Source organism: Salminus brasiliensis, chromosome 25, assembly GCF_030463535.1.
Source record: "Salminus brasiliensis chromosome 25, fSalBra1.hap2, whole genome shotgun sequence".
NCBI classification, from domain to species: Eukaryota; Metazoa; Chordata; class Actinopteri; order Characiformes; family Bryconidae; genus Salminus; species Salminus brasiliensis.
The window spans coordinates 8,353,491-8,368,303 of NC_132902.1; the positions used below are offsets into that span (position 1 = coordinate 8,353,491).

A 14,813-nucleotide genomic window follows, 5' to 3' on the forward strand; every position below is an offset into this window, starting at 1 on the left:
CGTCTCTGACCAACACTAGGCTGTCGGTGATCCTCCTTCCTGGCACGGCGCAGGCTTGATCCGGGTGGATCACGTCCTCTAAAACCGTCGACATCCGTCTAGATAAAAGTTTACTAAAAAGTTTGCAATCAAAATTTAAAAGGGTTATTGGTCTCCAGTTTTTTAGGTCAGTCTTGTCGCCTTTCTTAAAAAGTAAGGTAACTATCCCTGATCTAAAACTGTCTGGAAGTCTGTCCAACTTTTCAAATTCATTAAAAACAGTCAGAATGTCCGTTGCTAAAATGTCCCAAAAGGTCAAATAAAATTCCACGGGGAGTCCATCCTCTCCCGGAGTCTTACACTTTTTAAAACCTTTAAGACATTTTAAAATTTCCTCACCTGTAAAATTTATTGTTAAAACATCCTGACTTTTTATTTGTTTTTCTAAAAAGTTTAAGACTTCCTCCGTAGTTTTAGTGTGCACACTTTTCTCATTATAAAGATCTTCATAAAAACTTTCCACTTCTTTTAAAATCCCATCTGTCTTTATTTCTTCCCTCCCCTCTTTTATTATTTTTGTAATCCCTCCCCCCCTAGATAAAATTTTCTTAAAAAAGTAGCGTGTGCATTTTTCTCCTTCTTCAACCTCTTTTTCTTTACTTCTTAAAATTGTACCTTTACTTTTTATTTCGTTTAAAACTGACATTTCCCTTTTAACTTCTTTTATTTCTTCACTAAAATCAATGCCTGTGTTTAAAAGGTTAAAATATCTTTGTAGTCTTTTTTGCAGCCCCATCATGCGTCGTCTCTCTCTATTCTTTTTTTCTTTTCCTATCTTTTTAAAAAACGTTTTCGTCCTTTGTTTTACCATTTCCCACCACTGTGCCCGTGAATCAAAACAGTCTTGGAGGGTCTGCCAGAGACTGTACTGCTCCCTGTAGCTCTTAACTATTTCTTCATCTTGTAACAGGGAGCAGTTCAGTCTCCACAGCCCTCCCCCTACAGTCACACCGGTGGGGAGAGACAGGGTGCACGATAGCATGAGGTGATCAGAAAAACAGAGGGGGGTCAATGTTGCATCAGTTGGCGGGCAGTCTCTTGTAAAAATGTAGTCGATGCGGGAGGCTCGGGTGCAGTCACCACTGAACCAGGTGAAGCCCTCCTCCTCTGGATGCATTTTTCTATAACTGTCGACTAATTTAAAATCTTTAACTAAACCCTGCAATAAAACTGATGTCTTGTCTAATTTAAAATCATCCCCTATTCTTTTTCTGTCCTTTCTTGATAAAACACAATTAAAATCCCCTCCCACTACTAAAGGTACCCTCCCTAGCATGTGGGGCTGCAGGTCTTCTAAAAGTTTATACCTATCATTTTTATCGTTAAAACCATACACGTTAAGAATGTTAAAATCCCTTCCTAAAAAAGTCAAATTTACTAAAAGAGCCCGTCCATCCCTCACCACAGTGCTGCCCTTCACCAAGATGTGAGGGTTCTTTATTAAAATAGCAACACCATCGGCTCTGTTGTAGTGTGAACCGCTCCAGAGAGAGGGGCCGGCAGCCCAGCGCTGCTCCCAATCTCTGTACGTCTTCAGGAACGGTAAAGCACACTCTTGTAGTAAAAACACATCTGACTTTATATCTTTTAAAAGGGACAAGACACTCTCTGCTCTAGTGGAGGCTCTCACACTCCTAACATTGATAGTTGAAATAGTGAGAGCCATGAGCAGTGTAGGTTTTAAAAGACAGGTATATAATTAAAAGACCATGAAGATAAAACAAAAAGACTACATAAATAAAAGATTAAAAAGGCATTTTAAAAATCACAATATTTCTTGTGACACCTGCTCCTCTTTTACCCCCACTGTTCTGGGGTTAGGAGGTTGGCCGGTGTCTCCAGCCTCCAGGCCTACAGAGCGAAGCTCTTGTAGAGTCCTGGGCGTAGATGTCTTTAGCTTAAAATGAAGAAAAGACACCTCATTGGGGGATTCATCGGGCCACAACCGATCCAGACCTTCCGAGGAGGAACTGTCTGGATCCTGTGTTGCCCTCTGTTTCTTCTCTGCCAGTTCTGGCAGAGGAGACCCCGCGGGCCTTTTCCCCCCTTGAGCATTGGGGAGCGAGCCATCAGACCCACTCCCACTGGAGGCCACACTCACCTCCGGCACCGTAATCAGGGAGGAAGTACTTTCTTCCTCCTCTAGCTGCTGCTGCCCAACCATTTCCTTTTTCTGTGCTAATTGGGAGGGGGTGGTCTCCAGTTCCTGCTCTGACTCTGCCCGGATGTTAGCTCCGCCCTCTGTTTCTTGGCCAATCCCTGGGGCTGGCTGGGGATTCAAATCTCCCGCCAAAACCCCAGGGACCGCCCCCTCCTCCTCCCTTTCTTTCTCCTTCTCCTTCTCCTTCTCGTCTTGACCATGCGGCCTGGCGGCCATTTTACTTGCCTTTAGCTTGTTGGCAAATGATTTGGGGCAATCTCTGTAGAGATGGGTGGATTCTCCACAAAGATTACACCGTCTGCCATTAGTACACTCCTCAAAAGTGTGCCCAATTTCTCTGCACTTCCCGCAAACTATTTCTTGGCACGCTTCGGCCAGATGCCCCAACTTGCTGCACTTGCGACAGAGTTTGGGCATCCCTTGATAATAAATGTAGCCCCGATTTTCACCCAAAACTATCATGGACGGTATTTGCCTCAGGCCTAGGTAACTGCTCGGGTCTTCCCATTGTTTAATGGGAACTCGCCACGAGCAGTTCCAAATGCCGTCCTCGTCTAATACCTTGACAGGTGGGCTTTTTACGGTGCAAAATCTCGCCAGCCATGTTACAATGTCTTCTCCAGTTACGGTTTCATTGAACATTCTGACAATCACCACCTTGTGAGAATTGTCAGAAAGTTTCTCCACCTTAAACATGGAGAACTGGTCCTTCACAGTTTCAAGCCGAGTCCAAAAATCTTTAAGCAAGGAAGCCGAGCAGAAGCTAACATCGAATCCTTTGTTACCGGGCAGAGTCATTAAGCAGTTCAAGTCCGTTGGTTTAAAAGAGAGAGTTTTCTGGATAAGCTTCCTGGAGAAGTCCAGCCGAGACATCCCCAGGGGCTTTCCATCAACTTCTCGAAATAAAAGGCGCACACTGTGGTGCCTCCGCATGCCGGCACGAACAGCCGACATGCTTGGAGGCACCGGGTGGCCGATAAAACTTTTAAAACAATAAATACAAATAAATATATAAAACCACTAAAACCAGCAAAAGAGAAAAAAAAGATTGTACTTACCTTCGAAACTTGAAAATGAGCCCCAGAACCAGAAAGACAGAGTCTACCGTCCAAGACTCACCCACCAAGAACAGGGATCCGTACAATCTCCTCTTCTGCGTTAAAGATCAAGGTCACAAAGGCCAGGATCTCGGGACGCAAAAGAGTCGACCGCTGTCTTAGCCAAAAGGCCGAGAAGCGATAACCCGAACAGGCCACCCCGTGCGGGACCGCCCCTTGGTTAGTAACTAGCTACTACACGGTGACTACTTTGCAAGAAAAACGAAAAAGAAAAAAGGCAAAGAAAGAAAGAAAGAACAACAAATAAATACAATTCAATTAACCACACCCACCTGCACAAGCTCCAGCGAGTGACCGAAGGCACGAATCTGTCTTTCAAACTTGGAGAGAAAAAGCAGCTCCGCCAAGGCGGAGCCTTCAAAAAATAGGCAAAACTCGTCAACGTTCCCCTCCACGGAAATCTTTAGTAAAAGGCGAAAGATTTATACGTGAATGAAGAGAAACCCGAGCTATACCTGACAGCACCCCGACCTCTCGACGCCCACCGAGGGCCAAGGTTGCTAGAGGAGGGCAGGGATGATTGAGAGGCGAAGCAAACTCCTCCTTGTTTCTCCTGTCCTGTCAGCTCCTCCTCAAATTAAGCTGGCCACGTGCTGACTTTAACCTGAAATAAGAAACACAAGGCAACAGGCATGCGTCAGTTGTAGATGCTCATCTCCACAGACACAGACAAAGTCCGAAGAAGAAGAAGAAGGAGAGAGAGAGAGAGAGAGAGAGAGAGAGAGAGAGAGAGAAAAAAAAAAAAAAAAAAAGAACAAAAACGGAGGGAAAACCAAAAGCACTCGAAAAGAACACCTCCCCCACAGACTCGGTCACATTACTTCAGCTTTCTTTTTACTGTTTGAAGGAGGTGCACCGTTCCTGGAGGTACTGCAATACCAGGTCGATGCGTGGAGCGGAAGGAGCAAGCTCCTCTTCCAGCCCCCTGTTCCAAAAATCAATTTAATATATAGTCCTCATATAGAGGACGTATCAGATATTAAACTGATAAGAACAGATTTTTTTCTTTCGAAAAAAGTTTTATTGTCACAATTTCAGTACATTTCCATTTCATTCATTTCACAACATTTTTAAAAGCTTTTTCTTTTTACAATCATGTTTCATCTTAATAAATAATTTCATAAAACCAGTACACACATAAAATCGTTTTTTACACATAAAAGTACGTTAAAATAGAAGAACAGTAAAAAACATTCGATAAAATCTTTCATGTGTGAGTGTGTGTGTAAAAGTCCAGTGTGGTTTTCCTTAAAAGATGAACTACTATTAAAAAGCTTGCACAAGATTCAATAAATCAATGGAATAAATAAGACAATAAATAATCAATAAATAAATAAATAAACAAATAAATATTCATTCAGTAAAATCAGTTCAGTTTAAAAGTCTTTGCTAAAACAGTCTCTTTGTGCAGGACCGGGGTGAGCCACTATCAAGCTGGCACCACCTCGCTCCCCAGAAGTCGCGATGCTTCAGTGTCCGGGCTCAGCGGAGATCCTCCCCTGTGCCCGCTGCTCCTTTCATGGTTGCGGTCTTGCCGGGTGCATCTACGGGAGCCAGCGACCGTGGTGGTCTGGACCCCCCTGCGTGTGACCCCGGCCCCCTCCTCCGAATGTCGGCGTGCGGTGTCCCCTGCAGCGATGATGTAACCAGCGCAGATAGAGCGTGCAGGGGCACCGTCACTCGCTTCCCCACCAGCAGGTTGCGGGAGGTCCATAGGGCGGCCTTCACGCCGTTAAGGGTGAGCCAGAGCGCTGTAAACTCTGCAGCTGGTAGTCTGTCTATGCCCTGGCCCACCCCGTTTACCGCTAGCCGGTAAACTGACGGCTGGACCTCCCCTGCTGGCAGGCTCGGGCATTGCAGGGGGCCGGTTATGGCCCACAGGTCCCTCGCCACGCTGCACTCCCAGAGCACGTGCCTCACGGTCTCTGGTTCGCCACACCCAGATCGTGGGCACGTGGGGTTGGACGCCATTCCCCGGGAGTGCATCACGGCCCTGACCGGGAGGATCTCATGGGCCGCCATCCACGATAGGTCTTTGTGCTTGTTCTGGAGAGCGGGGTGGGCTGCGTTCCTCCAAACTTTCTTGGCCTCACTTAGTGTGAGGCCTGGAACTGGGCTCACCTCTTCCCGGTCCTGCACAAGAGAGACAAGAGACTTTGCGTTAGTTAAAACAGTAAAATCTTCTTTTTCTAAATCATATTTTCTTAAAAACTTTCTAATAAAATCATATTCCTTAGAAAGATTAAAAGAGACGGGTGTTCTTAAATCGAGTTGTAAAATCTTTATGCTTCGCAAGTACGACCCCATCCAGAACTTTGCCATTGCGGCGGTCTTGTTGTCTCTGGAGGGGTTCGTCGCATACTTTATATGTAAAGCAGCGAACTTGCTTCCTAAAAACAGGTGGGGGTCTGGGAGCCCTTTTCCTCCATTCTCCTTCCTCTTCTTCACCACCGCCCTCCTCAGCCTCTCCCACTTGGACCCCCACAGGAAATAAAACACCGCTCTCTCCAATCCTAAAAGAAAAAATCTAGGGGGACTAAAAACAGAACACAACAGTAAAAGCAAAGGTAAAATCACCGCTTTGATAATTAAAACCTTGCCCTCTATCGTCAGCTGTCTTAGTCCCCAGAAACCCAACCGTTGCCTGACTTTCCCTAACGTGTCAGTCCAGTTGCCCCGTCCGCCACCCTCTTCGTCAAATTTAATTCCTAAAATTTTTATATCTTTTTCTTTAAAATCCAAATCCAGGTCAGCGCCTATGTTTCCCCAAGGTCCAAAGAGCTGGGCCTCGGACTTGCTCCTATTGAGCTTAGCGCCCGAGGCCCTTCCATACCAGTCAGTCAAGTCCAGTGCTCTTTGGACCGATAAAACGTCGGAACATAAAAGCGTGACGTCGTCCATATACAAAGTACAGGTCGCCGTCAGTCCGCCTGGCAAGTCCAGTCCTTTGATCCATTTGTCCTTTCTCAAGATCTGCGCCAGTGGCTCAATGCACGCAACGTACAGGAGCGGGGATAACGAACACCCTTGGCGGACGCCAGAGCGAACTCTGATCGCCTTTGTGAGGTGCCCGTTTACCAGAATTTGGCTGCTTATATCTGTGTAGAGCAGACCCACCCACTTTAAAAACCTCCCGGGGAAACCCATTTTTTGCAGTACCTGGAGCAGGTACTGGTGCGAGACCCGATCGAAGGCTTTTTCAAAGTCTAAATTTAGGACTATGAGCCGAATGTTTCTGTCTCTCGCAAAACAGATGGCGTCTCTGACCAACACTAGGCTGTCGGTGATCCTCCTTCCTGGCACGGCGCAGGCTTGATCCGGGTGGATCACGTCCTCTAAAACCGTCGACATCCGTCTAGATAAAAGTTTACTAAAAAGTTTGCAATCAAAATTTAAAAGGGTTATTGGTCTCCAGTTTTTTAGGTCAGTCTTGTCGCCTTTCTTAAAAAGTAAGGTAACTATCCCTGATCTAAAACTGTCTGGAAGTCTGTCCAACTTTTCAAATTCATTAAAAACAGTCAGAATGTCCGTTGCTAAAATGTCCCAAAAGGTCAAATAAAATTCCACGGGGAGTCCATCCTCTCCCGGAGTCTTACACTTTTTAAAACCTTTAAGACATTTTAAAATTTCCTCACCTGTAAAATTTATTGTTAAAACATCCTGACTTTTTATTTGTTTTTCTAAAAAGTTTAAGACTTCCTCCGTAGTTTTAGTGTGCACACTTTTCTCATTATAAAGATCTTCATAAAAACTTTCCACTTCTTTTAAAATCCCATCTGTCTTTATTTCTTCCCTCCCCTCTTTTATTATTTTTGTAATCCCTCCCCCCCTAGATAAAATTTTCTTAAAAAAGTAGCGTGTGCATTTTTCTCCTTCTTCAACCTCTTTTTCTTTACTTCTTAAAATTGTACCTTTACTTTTTATTTCGTTTAAAACTGACATTTCCCTTTTAACTTCTTTTATTTCTTCACTAAAATCAATGCCTGTGTTTAAAAGGTTAAAATATCTTTGTAGTCTTTTTTGCAGCCCCATCATGCGTCGTCTCTCTCTATTCTTTTTTTCTTTTCCTATCTTTTTAAAAAACGTTTTCGTCCTTTGTTTTACCATTTCCCACCACTGTGCCCGTGAATCAAAACAGTCTTGGAGGGTCTGCCAGAGACTGTACTGCTCCCTGTAGCTCTTAACTATTTCTTCATCTTGTAACAGGGAGCAGTTCAGTCTCCACAGCCCTCCCCCTACAGTCACACCGGTGGGGAGAGACAGGGTGCACGATAGCATGAGGTGATCAGAAAAACAGAGGGGGGTCAATGTTGCATCAGTTGGCGGGCAGTCTCTTGTAAAAATGTAGTCGATGCGGGAGGCTCGGGTGCAGTCACCACTGAACCAGGTGAAGCCCTCCTCCTCTGGATGCATTTTTCTATAACTGTCGACTAATTTAAAATCTTTAACTAAACCCTGCAATAAAACTGATGTCTTGTCTAATTTAAAATCATCCCCTATTCTTTTTCTGTCCTTTCTTGATAAAACACAATTAAAATCCCCTCCCACTACTAAAGGTACCCTCCCTAGCATGTGGGGCTGCAGGTCTTCTAAAAGTTTATACCTATCATTTTTATCGTTAAAACCATACACGTTAAGAATGTTAAAATCCCTTCCTAAAAAAGTCAAATTTACTAAAAGAGCCCGTCCATCCCTCACCACAGTGCTGCCCTTCACCAAGATGTGAGGGTTCTTTATTAAAATAGCAACACCATCGGCTCTGTTGTAGTGTGAACCGCTCCAGAGAGAGGGGCCGGCAGCCCAGCGCTGCTCCCAATCTCTGTACGTCTTCAGGAACGGTAAAGCACACTCTTGTAGTAAAAACACATCTGACTTTATATCTTTTAAAAGGGACAAGACACTCTCTGCTCTAGTGGAGGCTCTCACACTCCTAACATTGATAGTTGAAATAGTGAGAGCCATGAGCAGTGTAGGTTTTAAAAGACAGGTATATAATTAAAAGACCATGAAGATAAAACAAAAAGACTACATAAATAAAAGATTAAAAAGGCATTTTAAAAATCACAATATTTCTTGTGACACCTGCTCCTCTTTTACCCCCACTGTTCTGGGGTTAGGAGGTTGGCCGGTGTCTCCAGCCTCCAGGCCTACAGAGCGAAGCTCTTGTAGAGTCCTGGGCGTAGATGTCTTTAGCTTAAAATGAAGAAAAGACACCTCATTGGGGGATTCATCGGGCCACAACCGATCCAGACCTTCCGAGGAGGAACTGTCTGGATCCTGTGTTGCCCTCTGTTTCTTCTCTGCCAGTTCTGGCAGAGGAGACCCCGCGGGCCTTTTCCCCCCTTGAGCATTGGGGAGCGAGCCATCAGACCCACTCCCACTGGAGGCCACACTCACCTCCGGCACCGTAATCAGGGAGGAAGTACTTTCTTCCTCCTCTAGCTGCTGCTGCCCAACCATTTCCTTTTTCTGTGCTAATTGGGAGGGGGTGGTCTCCAGTTCCTGCTCTGACTCTGCCCGGATGTTAGCTCCGCCCTCTGTTTCTTGGCCAATCCCTGGGGCTGGCTGGGGATTCAAATCTCCCGCCAAAACCCCAGGGACCGCCCCCTCCTCCTCCCTTTCTTTCTCCTTCTCCTTCTCCTTCTCGTCTTGACCATGCGGCCTGGCGGCCATTTTACTTGCCTTTAGCTTGTTGGCAAATGATTTGGGGCAATCTCTGTAGAGATGGGTGGATTCTCCACAAAGATTACACCGTCTGCCATTAGTACACTCCTCAAAAGTGTGCCCAATTTCTCTGCACTTCCCGCAAACTATTTCTTGGCACGCTTCGGCCAGATGCCCCAACTTGCTGCACTTGCGACAGAGTTTGGGCATCCCTTGATAATAAATGTAGCCCCGATTTTCACCCAAAACTATCATGGACGGTATTTGCCTCAGGCCTAGGTAACTGCTCGGGTCTTCCCATTGTTTAATGGGAACTCGCCACGAGCAGTTCCAAATGCCGTCCTCGTCTAATACCTTGACAGGTGGGCTTTTTACGGTGCAAAATCTCGCCAGCCATGTTACAATGTCTTCTCCAGTTACGGTTTCATTGAACATTCTGACAATCACCACCTTGTGAGAATTGTCAGAAAGTTTCTCCATCTTAAACATGGAGAACTGGTCCTTCACAGTTTCAAGCCGAGTCCAAAAATCTTTAAGCAAGGAAGCCGAGCAGAAGCTAACATCGAATCCTTTGTTACCGGGCAGAGTCATTAAGCAGTTCAAGTCCGTTGGTTTAAAAGAGAGAGTTTTCTGGATAAGCTTCCTGGAGAAGTCCAGCCGAGACATCCCCAGGGGCTTTCCATCAACTTCTCGAAATAAAAGGCGCACACTGTGGTGCCTCCGCATGCCGGCACGAACAGCCGACATGCTTGGAGGCACCGGGTGGCCGATAAAACTTTTAAAACAATAAATACAAATAAATATATAAAACCACTAAAACCAGCAAAAGAGAAAAAAAAAGATTGTACTTACCTTCGAAACTTGAAAATGAGCCCCAGAACCAGAAAGACAGAGTCTACCGTCCAAGACTCACCCACCAAGAACAGGGATCCGTACAATCTCCTCTTCTGCGTTAAAGATCAAGGTCACAAAGGCCAGGATCTCGGGACGCAAAAGAGTCGACCGCTGTCTTAGCCAAAAGGCCGAGAAGCGATAACCCGAACAGGCCACCCCGTGCGGGACCGCCCCTTGGTTAGTAACTAGCTACTACACGGTGACTACTTTGCAAGAAAAACGAAAAAGAAAAAAGGCAAAGAAAGAAAGAAAGAACAACAAATAAATACAATTCAATTAACCACACCCACCTGCACAAGCTCCAGCGAGTGACCGAAGGCACGAATCTGTCTTTCAAACTTGGAGAGAAAAAGCAGCTCCGCCAAGGCGGAGCCTTCAAAAAATAGGCAAAACTCGTCAACGTTCCCCTCCACGGAAATCTTTAGTAAAAGGCGAAAGATTTATACGTGAATGAAGAGAAACCCGAGCTATACCTGACAGCACCCCGACCTCTCGACGCCCACCGAGGGCCAAGGTTGCTAGAGGAGGGCAGGGATGATTGAGAGGCGAAGCAAACTCCTCCTTGTTTCTCCTGTCCTGTCAGCTCCTCCTCAAATTAAGCTGGCCACGTGCTGACTTTAACCTGAAATAAGAAACACAAGGCAACAGGCATGCGTCAGTTGTAGATGCTCATCTCCACAGACACAGACAAAGTCCGAAGAAGAAGAAGAAGAAGGAGAGAGAGAGAGAGAGAGAGAGAGAGAGAGAAAGAAAAAAAAAAAAAAAAAAAAAAAAAAAAAAAAAAAAAAAAAAAGAACAAAAACGGAGGGAAAACCAAAAGCACTCGAAAAGAACACCTCCCCCACAGACTCGGTCACATTACTTCAGCTTTCTTTTTACTGTTTGAAGGAGGTGCACCGTTCCTGGAGGTACTGCAATACCAGGTCGATGTGTGGAGCGGAAGGAGCAAGCTCCTCTTCCAGCCCCCTGTTCCAAAAATCAATTTAATATATAGTCCTCATATAGAGGACGTATCAGATATTAAACTGATAAGAACAGATACTACACTTGATCTTAGCCAAAAGGCCGAGAAGCGATAACCCGAACAGGCCACCCCGTGCGGGACCGCCCCTTGGTTAGTAACTAGCTACTACACGGTGACTACTTTGCAAGAAAAACGAAAAAGAAAAAAGGCAAAGAAAGAAAGAAAGAACAACAAATAAATACAATTCAATTAACCACACCCACCTGCACAAGCTCCAGCGAGTGACCGAAGGCACGAATCTGTCTTTCAAACTTGGAGAGAAAAAGCAGCTCCGCCAAGGCGGAGCCTTCAAAAAATAGGCAAAACTCGTCAACGTTCCCCTCCACGGAAATCTTTAGTAAAAGGCGAAAGATTTATACGTGAATGAAGAGAAACCCGAGCTATACCTGACAGCACCCCGACCTCTCGACGCCCACCGAGGGCCAAGGTTGCTAGAGGAGGGCAGGGATGATTGAGAGGCGAAGCAAACTCCTCCTTGTTTCTCCTGTCCTGTCAGCTCCTCCTCAAATTAAGCTGGCCACGTGCTGACTTTAACCTGAAATAAGAAACACAAGGCAACAGGCATGCGTCAGTTGTAGATGCTCATCTCCACAGACACAGACAAAGTCCGAAGAAGAAGAAGAAGAAGGAGAGAGAGAGAGAGAGAGAGAGAGAGAAAGAAAAAAAAAAGAAAAAAAAAAAAAAAAAAAAAAAAAAAAAAAAGAACAAAAACAGAGGGAAAACCAAAAGCACTCGAAAAGAACACCTCCCCCACAGACTCGGTCACATTACTTCAGCTTTCTTTTTACTGTTTGAAGGAGGTGCACCGTTCCTGGAGGTACTGCAATACCAGGTCGATGCGTGGAGCGGAAGGAGCAAGCTCCTCTTCCAGCCCCCTGTTCCAAAAATCAATTTAATATATAGTCCTCATATAGAGGACGTATCAGATATTAAACTGATAAGAACAGATTTTTTTCTTTCGAAAAAAGTTTTATTGTCACAATTTCAAATAATTTCCATTTCATTCATTTCACAACATTTTTGAAGCTTTTCTTTTGACAATCATATTTCATCTTAATAAATAATACACACATAAAATCATTTTTTACACATAAAAGTCAGTTAAGAGTGAAGATCAGTAAAAACATTCAATAAAAGCTTTCATGTGTGTGTGTGTGTGTAAAAGTCCAGTTTGGTTGTCTTTAAAAAGTGAAATACAATTACAATAAAAGCTTATACACGGTTCAAATAAATAAATGGAATAAATAAGACAATAAATAATCAATCAATAAATAAATAAATAAATAAATATTCAACAAATAAAATCAGTTCAGTTTAAAAGTCTTTGCTAAAAACAGTCTCTTTGTGCAGGACCGGGGTGAGCCACTATCAAGCTGGCACCACCTCGCTCCCCAGAAGTCGCGATGCTTCAGTGTCCGGGCTCAGCGGAGATCCTCCCCTGTGCCCGCTGCTCCTTTCTTGGTTGCGGTCTTGCCGGGTGCATCTACGGGAGCCAGCGACCGTGGTGGTCTGGACCCCCCTGCGTGTGACCCCGGCCCCCTCCTCCGAATGTCGGCGTGCGGTGTCCCCTGCAGCGATGATGTAACCAGCGCAGATAGAGCGTGCAGGGGCACCGTCACTCGCTTCCCCACCAGCAGGTTGCGGGAGGTCCACAGGGCGGCCTTCACGCCGTTAAGGGTGAGCCAGAGCGCTGTAAACTCTGCAGCTGGTAATCTGTCTATGCCCTGGCCCACCCCGTTTACCGCTAGCCGGTAAACTGACGGCTGGACCTCCCCTGCTGGCAGGCTCGGGCATTGCAGGGGGCCGGTTATGGCCCACAGGTCCCTCGCCACGCTGCACTCCCAGAGCACGTGCCGCACGGTCTCTGGTTCGCCACACCCAGGCCGTGGGCACGTGGGGTTGGACGCCATTCCCCGAGAGTGCATCACGGCCCTGACCGGGAGGATCTCATGAGCCGCCATCCACGACAGGTCTTTGTGCTTGTTCTGGAGAGCGGGGTGGGCTGCGTTCCTCCAAACTTTCTTGGCCTCACTTAGTGTGAGGCCTGGAACTGGGCTCACCTCTTCCCGGTCCTGCACAAGAGAGACAAGAGATTTCGCGTTAGTTAAAACAGTAAAATCTTCTTTCTCTAAATCATATTTTCTTAAAAACTTTCTAATAAAATCATATTCTTTAGAAAGATTAAAAGAGACTGGTGTTCTTAAATCCAATTGTAAAATCTTTAAGCTACGCAAGTACGACCCCATCCAGAACTTTGCCATAGCGGCGGTCTTGTTGTCTCTGGAGGGGTTCGTCGCATACTTTATGTGTAAAGCAGCGAACTTGCTTCCTAAAAACAGGTGGGGGTCTGGGAGCCCTTTTCCTCCATTCTCCTTTCTCTTCTTCATCACCGCCCTCCTCAGCCTCTCCCACTTGGACCCCCACAGGAAATAAAACACAGCTCTCTCCAATCCTAAAAGAAAAAACTTTGGGGGACTAAAAACAGAACACAACAGTAAAAGCAAAGGTAAAATAACAGCTTTGATTATTAAAACCTTGCCCTCTATCGTCAGCTGTCTTAGTCCCCAGAAACCCAACCGTTGCCTGACTTTCCCTAGCGCGTCAGTCCAGTTGCCCCGTCCGCCACCCTCTTCGTCAAATTTTATACCTAAAATTTTAATATCTTTATCTTTAAAATCCAAATCCAGGTCAGCGCCTATGTTTCCCCAAGGTCCAAAGAGCTGGGCCTCGGACTTGCTCCTATTGAGCTTAGCGCCCGAGGCCCTTCCATACCAGTCAGTCAAGTCCAGTGCTCTTTGGACCGATAAAACGTCGGAACATAAAAGCGTAACGTCGTCCATGTACAAAGTACAGGTCGCCGTCAGTCCGCCTGGCAAGTCCAGTCCTTTGATCCATTTGTCCTTTCTCAAGATCTGCGCCAGTGGCTCAATGCACGCAACGTACAGGAGCGGGGATAACGAACACCCTTGGCGGACGCCAGAGCGAACTCTGATCGCCTTTGTGAGGTGCCCGTTTACCAGAATTTGGCTGCTTATATCTGTGTAAAGCAGACCCACCCACTTTAAAAACCTCCCGGGGAAACCCATTTTTTGCAGTACCTGGAGCAGGTACTGGTGCGAGACCCGATCGAAGGCTTTTTCAAAGTCTAAATTTAGAACTATGAGCCGAATGTTTCTGTCTCTCGCAAAACAGATGGCGTCTCTGACCAACACTAGGCTGTCGGTGATCCTCCTTCCTGGCACGGCACAGGCTTGATCCGGGTGGATCACGTCCTCTAAAACCGTCGACATCCGTCTAGATAAAAGTTTACTAAAAAGTTTACAATCACAATTTAAAAGGGTTATAGGTCTCCAGTTTTTTAAGTCGGTCTTGTCGCCTTTCTTAAAAAGTAAAGTGACTATCCCTACTCTAAAACTGTCTGGAAGTCGGTCATACTTTTCAAATTCATTAAAAACAGTCAGAATGTCCGTTGCTAAAATGTCCCAAAAGGTCAAATAAAATTCCACGGGGAGTCCATCCTCTCCCGGAGTCTTGCACTTTTTAAAACCTTTAAGACATTTTAAAATTTCCTCTCCTGTAAAATTTCTTGTTAAAACATCCTGACTTTTTATTTGTTTTTCTAGAAAATTTAAAACCTCTTCCATTGTTTTATTTTGCACACTTTTTTCATTATAAAGATCTTCGTAAAAACACTCAATTTCTTTTAAAATCCCCTCTGTCTTTACTTCTTCCCTCCCCTCTTTTGTTATTTTTGTAATCCCTCCCCCCCTGGATAAAATTTTCTTAAAAAAGTACCGTGTGCATTTTTCGCCTTCCTCCACTTCTTTTTCTTTACTTCTTAAAATTGTACCTTTACTTTTTATTTCATTTAAAACCGACATTTCCCTTTTAACTTCTTTAATTTCATCACTAA

The 14,813-nt window shown here is 45.2% G+C and overlaps 4 non-coding genes and 2 pseudogenes across 4 annotated transcripts; all 6 read right to left on the reverse strand.

Moving 5' to 3' along the window:
- Positions 1-3,654: 3,654 nt before the first annotated feature.
- LOC140548489 (U5 spliceosomal RNA) lies at positions 3,655-3,769 on the reverse strand. Its single transcript, XR_011978696.1, has one exon. It is a non-coding gene; the product is annotated as a U5 spliceosomal RNA (small nuclear RNA).
- A 394-nt stretch (positions 3,770-4,163) lies between these two features.
- LOC140548446 (U2 spliceosomal RNA) lies at positions 4,164-4,340 on the reverse strand (annotated as a pseudogene).
- A 5,890-nt stretch (positions 4,341-10,230) lies between these two features.
- On the reverse strand, positions 10,231-10,345 carry LOC140548490 (U5 spliceosomal RNA). The gene has a single exon (XR_011978697.1). It is a non-coding gene; the product is annotated as a U5 spliceosomal RNA (small nuclear RNA).
- A 417-nt stretch (positions 10,346-10,762) lies between these two features.
- On the reverse strand, positions 10,763-10,953 carry LOC140548428 (U2 spliceosomal RNA). The gene has a single exon (XR_011978680.1). It is a non-coding gene; the product is annotated as a U2 spliceosomal RNA (small nuclear RNA).
- Positions 10,954-11,167: 214 nt separating this feature from the next.
- Positions 11,168-11,282, reverse strand: LOC140548491 (U5 spliceosomal RNA). The gene has a single exon (XR_011978698.1). It is a non-coding gene; the product is annotated as a U5 spliceosomal RNA (small nuclear RNA).
- Positions 11,283-11,695: 413 nt separating this feature from the next.
- On the reverse strand, positions 11,696-11,872 carry LOC140548447 (U2 spliceosomal RNA; annotated as a pseudogene).
- Positions 11,873-14,813: the final 2,941 nt, after the last annotated feature.